Genomic DNA, 6,394 nt, shown 5'->3' on the forward strand with positions numbered 1-6,394 from the left:
GGCGCCGGGAAGCAGCGGGAAAACCGCAAGGAAGCCGGGTAAGGACTTTCATCTTCAGCCCTGCTCTTTCAATACTAAACATACCGTCTGGCGCACGTAGAAACGTGTATTATTTTGATCCAGTGCACGTGCCGTATGTGACTTGGCTTGGCTTCCCCTGAAAGCAGCGGCTGCGGGGAGTTGATTGGGAAGTGAAGGGCCCTGGGCGACCCGGCGAGTAGAGCCAACACCAACACTCCTCCTTAGCGAGGGGTCTCCCCGCCGCGGTGGCTGCCCGGCCCCAAGGACAGGAGGGTTTGGGCACTGACTCCTGACCCCGTCCTCCAGCGCTGCTCTGGAGGGAGAGTCTGTGCGGTGGCACCTGCGCGAAGCCGGCCAAAGCCTGCCCAGACTGCTCACCTGTGCGGGATGGAACGAAAGGTGAGCCCAGGGGGCCTGAAAAAATGACCTCAGTAGCCGCCTGTGGGAAGGGACCCTGAGGAGAGCACCACAGCGACTACCAAGCGCCTTATCTCAGAGCTATTTGTGACAGAGGGAAAGCGGTGCGTGTTTGAGATACATTCTGTGAAGTGGAATTGCCTGGTCAGAGAGTGAAGGCACACGCAGTTTTGCGCCCCGTAGGAATTGCTCCATCGTGCATTTTCTTAAGCAATTTATGTGAGTGCCTTCCCCCAGCCTTGCTGGCAGTGGATGTTGCAAACTCTTGGGTTTTTGCTAATCCGTCAAGTGAGCAGGGATCTTTTTTTTTTTTTTTTTTTTTGAGGCGGAGTCTCATCTCCCAGGCTGAAGTGCAGCGCTCACTGCAACCTCTGCCTCTCAGGTTCAAGCGATTCTCCTGTCTCAGCCTCCCAAGAAGCTGGATATTACAGGCATGCGCCACCACAACTGGCCAATTTTTGTATTTTTAGTAGAGACAGGATTTCACCACGTTCGCCAGGCTGATCTTGAACTCCTGACCTTGTGATCCAGCCGCCTCGGCCTCCCAAAGTGCTCGGATTACAGACATGAGCCATCGCCCCTGGCCTCTTTGTTTGTTTTTGAGACAGGGTGTTGCTCTGTCGCCCAGGCAGGAGTGCAGTGGCGCAATCTCGGCTCACTGCAACCTCTGCCTCCCGGGTTCAAGTGATTGTCCTGCCTCAGCCTCCTGAGTAGTTGGGACTACAGGTGCCTGCCACCACGCCTGGATAATTTTTTGTATTTTTAGTAGAGACAGGGTTTCACCATGTTGGCCAGGATAGTCTCAATCTCTTGACCTCGTGATCCACCAGCCTCAGCCTCCCAAAGTGCTGGGATTACAGGCGTGAGCCACCGTGCCTGGCCCTAATTTTTGTATTTTTAGTAGAGATGGGGTTTCACCATGTTGGCCAAGATGGCTCTTAGTTTATTTTTAATTTTTATTTTACATTTCTGTGATTAGGAGGAAGACTGAGCACCCTACCTTATACTCAAGGCTTTTCATTGCAGTTTTTTTTTTTTTTTTTTGGCCAGGGTTTCACTCTTGTTGCCCAGGCTAGAGTGCAATGGCGCCATCTCGGCTCACCACAACCTCTGCCTCCCTGGTTCTAGCGATTCTCATGCCTCAGGCTCCTGAGTAGCTGGGATTACAGGTATGTGCCACCACACCCGGCTAATTTTTGTATTTTTTAGTAGAGACGGAGTTTCATCATGTTGGCCAGGCTGGTCTTGAACTCCTGACCTCAGGCGATCTGCCCGCCTCCGTCTCCCAAAGTGCTTGGATTACAAGCATGAGCTGCTGCTCCTAGCCGCCACTGACAATTTTTACTGGCACTTGTTACAGTCCCAGATGCCACCTGTCACCTGTGTTAGGGGCCCGGCCTCAAGGACTTCTGGGCTTTGCAGGGTCAGTTTTTCCTCTAAAGAGTTGTGCTTCTTGTGCTTTTCTGGCTAATATTCCATTTTGGACAACCATCCCTACACAATCGCCACTGACAATTTTTTTTTTTTTTTGAGACCGAGTCTTATTCTGTTGCCCAGACTGGGGTGCAGTGGTGTAATCTAATCTTACTGCAACCTCCGCCTCCCAGGTTCAAACGATTCTCCTGCCTCAGCCTCCCGAGTTGCTGGCGCTACAGTTGTGCACCACCTCGCCCAGCTAGTTTTTGTATTTTTAGTAGAGATGGGGCTTCACCAAGTTGCCCAGGCTGGTCTTGAACTCCTGACCTCAAGTGATCCGCCCGCCTCCGTCTCCCAAAGTGCTTGGATTACAGGCATGAGCTGCTGCTCCTGGCCGCCACTGACAATTTTTACTGGCACTTGTTACAGTCCCAGATGCCACCTGTCACCTGTGTTAGGGGCTTCAGAGTGCCTAGCTGCAGGTTGAGGTCCTGGTCTTGTCACTGCTGTTTGCTGAGTCTGCTTCTGATGCACACATCACATTTACCTCCCCGCAGGCCATTCCTTAGCATCTCTTACTGCCTGGCCTCCTCCTTAGTCCATGTGGCTGGTACAGCTCTCACTCCACATTCTCAAATGGTTTTAAAATGTTTTTATTTTGGCCGGGTGCAGTGGCTCACACCTGTAATCCCAGCACTTTGGGAGGCCGAGGTGTGTGGATCATGAGATCAGGAGATCGAGACCATCCTGGCCAACAAAGTGAAATGCTGTCTCTACTAAAAATACAAAAAATTAGCCAGGCGTGGTGGCGGGCGCCTGTAATCCCAGCTACTTGGGAGGCTGAGGCAGGAGAATCACTTGAATCTGGGAGGCGGAGGTTGCAGTGAGCTGAGATCACACCACTGCACTTCAGCCTGGGTGACAGAGCGAGACTCTCTCAAAAACAAAACAAAACAAAACAAAATTTCTTTTTCTTTGATTTTCTTTTTGTAGAGATGGGAGTCTCACTATATTGCCCAGGCTCATCTTGAACTTCTTGCTTCAAGCGATCTTCCTGCCTTAACCTCCCAAAGGGTTGGGATTACAGGCGTGAGCCACTGCGCCAGGCCTAAAATATCTTTCTGTAATTCAATCTGTAGGTCAAACCTGCCACTCTACTGTAGTGGCAGAAACTGAATTACAGTTAATTTGGAGGTTTTCCTGTCTTTCCCACAGGGGTATGGCACTGTCAGCGGAAGACTGTCAGATCTCTGCAGCATGACCCTCGTCCTTGTTCCCAACCTTTTCTGTCAGTCACTGTCTACCTCCCTTTCTTTGGTTGGCTGCCCATCAATGACCTATTATTATCATTGCCATAGATCCCTGAGCAGCACTCCCCCTCCCACAGTTGCCATTCCAATCTTGCTACACAGTATAAGAATGCCCTCTTGGCTTCTGATGGTTAAATGTTGCCATCCAGAATGGTTAAATGCCATTCCAGAATCGTGTCATCCCCAAGACACTAAGGAGCCAAGTTCCATGGCACCATCTCCTGGCCACAGAGCACAGCCACCACCAGCTTTCTATGACACCAGTGCCCCCTCACGTCCACATTCTGCATTGCCTTAGTGTAGGGCGCCTCCTCTGGGCAGCTCCATGAAACACCTTCTGGTCTCATGTAATAAATCCATTCTAACATTCCCACTTCCCTGAGCCTTCATCTCTACCTCATTAATGGCAGGCCACTGTGGTGTCCAAGCTTCCGGGAGCCGTCTGGCATGAAGACAAGCTCCAGGTGTCCTTTGACAGGACTTTGAATCCTGAGTCTTGGGGGATGCACCCTTGTCAATCAATGCCTACCGGTCTTCTATTGCCCCCTCCCCGCCTGGATCTGGTACCCCACGTGGATCTGGTACCCTCACGATCGCTCCCGCAAGTGTTCTCCCAGGTCCTGCAACTTTTTGGGTGACTGAATGATTTCCTCCTAGGGTAGGAAGTATTTCACTGCTTGGGCTATGCTGAGATGTGATCCTGCTTGTTGGTCTCAAGGCAATGAGAGGAGGTAGATCTTGAGGAGGATTAGTGTTATCTTACAGGGCACTCACCTGTAACGGGGAGATCTCCGCACTGTCTCCAGGCTAGATGAAGCTGTCCTCCTCTATCAATGGGAATAAGGCAGTTTCTGCTGGCCAGGATGCTTCAGCGGACTCTGGGGACTCAAGGTTCTTTGGTACATCCACCCAAACATCCCACGTCAGGCCTCAGGGTCCCATTTATTCCCTTTAAAAGCACCCAATGGGCCGGTTACTGTGGTTCATGCCTGTAATCCCAGAAGTTTGGGAGGCCATGGCAGGCAGATCAGTTGAGGCCAGGAGTTCGAAACCAGCCTGAGGAACATAGCAAGAACCCCATCTCTACAAAAATAAAAATAATAAAAGCCCCCAATTTAGTACAGGAAAACTGCCGAGGATGCAGAGTGTCTTTTGCAGCTCTGCTGCCCTTGTGATGAAATATTGGTTCTCATTTTCAGCATGCTCTGCCTCCTGGCCACGGAAACAAGGTTTTCTTTACATGTTGTCTTGGGAGAGTTCCTGCCTTTCACAGCATACTCTGAATAGATAGCAGGCTGAACTGCATCTTTCATTCTCTTGCTTCAAAGCTGCTAAGGTGATTTAGAAAAGCTAGCCACCTCCATAATCCTTGCAACAGCAGCTGCTTCCACGTCTTTCAAGTGACAAAGCTACTGCATAAGCCAAGCTTTCTCTTCAACTTCTATCTCCTTATCTACCACAGGTAAGAGTCTTATGCTTCAGGACACAAGGTTATCACCAAGTTGTGTGTGTGTGTGTGTGTGTGCGTGCGTGTGCGTGTGTGTGTGTGTGTGTCTTTGTTGCCTTCTGAATGGTAAGTGATCTACTTTTAGATTCCTATCCCTAGGTCTGTCTTCTAGTGCTACCTCTAGTACTCATTGCCTTAGCTTGAATCCTCACAAAAACAGAGCTTGATCCTGGAACTTAGGCACAGTTAACTTGGGACATTCCAGGAAACTGTAATCCATGTAATACCATGCCTATAATCCCAGCACTCTGGGGGCCAAGGTGGGCGAATCAGTTGAGGTCAGGAGTTTGAGACCAGCTTGGTCAACATGGTGAGAGAGATTGGGAAGTGACCCAGGGTACAGAACCATGAGCCACAGCTGCAGCTTCAGTCAGAGCAGGGCTGACCAGATATAACCAGAAGTCCCAACAGCATCCTGGACACCTCTCCTGCCTCCTAAGGGTGCAGAAATCTGTGACAATGGCTAAGCAGTATCTGCTCCTCTGGATTCAGGTGTCTATCTCTTGTGGAGCTTTGTTCATTCTAGAAGTATTTGGAGAGGTCCAAGCATCGTGCCTCACGCCTGTAATCCCAGCACTTTGGTGGCCAAGGTGGGCGGATCAGTTGAGGTCAGGAGTTTGAGACCAGCCCGGTCAACATGGCAAAACCCCATCTCTGCTAAAAACACAAAAATTAGCCAATCGTGGTCGTGCAGACCTGTAATCCTAGCTACTTGGGAGGTTGAGGTAGGAGAATCACTTGAACTCGGGAGGCAGAGGGTGAAGTAAGCCGAGATCGCGCCACTGCACTCCAGCTTGGGCAACAGAGTGAGACTACGTCTCAGAGAAAAAATAGGCTGGGCGCAGTGGCTCACGCCTGTAATCCCAGCACTGTGGGAGGCCGAGACAGGTGGATTATGAGGTCAGGAGTTTGAGACCAGCCTGACCAATATGGTGAAACCCCGTCTCTACTAAAAATACAAAAATTAGTCCAGCATGGTAGTGTGTGCCTGCAGTCCCAGCTACTCGGGAGGCTGAGGCAGGAGAATAGCTTGAACCTGGGAGGCGAAGGTTGGAGTGAGCTGAAATTGTGCCACTGCACTCCAGCCTGGGTGACAAAGTGAGACTCCATCTCAAAATAAATAAAAAAATAAAAATAAAAATATAACTATTTGGAGAGGGCCAAATAAGTGGGGAGCACTTCTCCACACTGAGATACAGGCGGGAACAGAACAACAAACCCCATAGAGCTTATGTTTTAGTTGGAGGAGACTAAGAATAAATAAAATATGTAGCAGGTCAAGTGTTAATGGGTGCTGGAAAACAAGAAGTGGGGGCCAGGCGCGGTGGCTCACGCCTGTAATCCCAGTACTCTGGGAGGTCGAGGTGGGTGGATCACCTGAGATAAGGGGTTCAAAACCAGCCTGGCCAACATGGTGAAACCCCATCTCTACCAAAAATACAAAAATCAGCTGGGCATGGTGGCGGGCACCTGTAATCACAGCTAGTTGGGAGGCTGAGGCAGGAGAATTGCTGCAATCCAGGAAGCAGAGGTTGCAGTGAGCTGAGATCATGCCACTGCATTCCAGCCTGGGTGACAGAGTGAGACTGTGTCTCAAAAAAAAAAAAAAAAAAAGGCCAGGCATGGTGGCTCAGGCCTGTAATCCCAACACTTTGGGAGGCTGAGGCAGGCGGATCACGAGATCAGGAGATGGAGACCATCCTGGCTAACACAGTGAAACCTG

General features: G+C 50.4%; 1 long non-coding RNA gene across 1 annotated transcript; it reads left to right on the forward strand.

The window, feature by feature from the left end:
* The first annotated feature begins 334 nt into the window (after positions 1 to 334).
* On the forward strand, positions 335 to 6,158 carry LOC134761477 (uncharacterized). Its single transcript, XR_010140138.1, has 3 exons — positions 335 to 420; positions 1,489 to 1,607; positions 3,070 to 6,158. It is a non-coding gene; the product is annotated as an uncharacterized LOC134761477 (long non-coding RNA).
* Positions 6,159 to 6,394: the final 236 nt, after the last annotated feature.

This window comes from Pongo abelii, chromosome 4 (assembly GCF_028885655.2).
Source record: "Pongo abelii isolate AG06213 chromosome 4, NHGRI_mPonAbe1-v2.0_pri, whole genome shotgun sequence".
NCBI lineage: Eukaryota > Metazoa > Chordata > Mammalia > Primates > Hominidae > Pongo > Pongo abelii.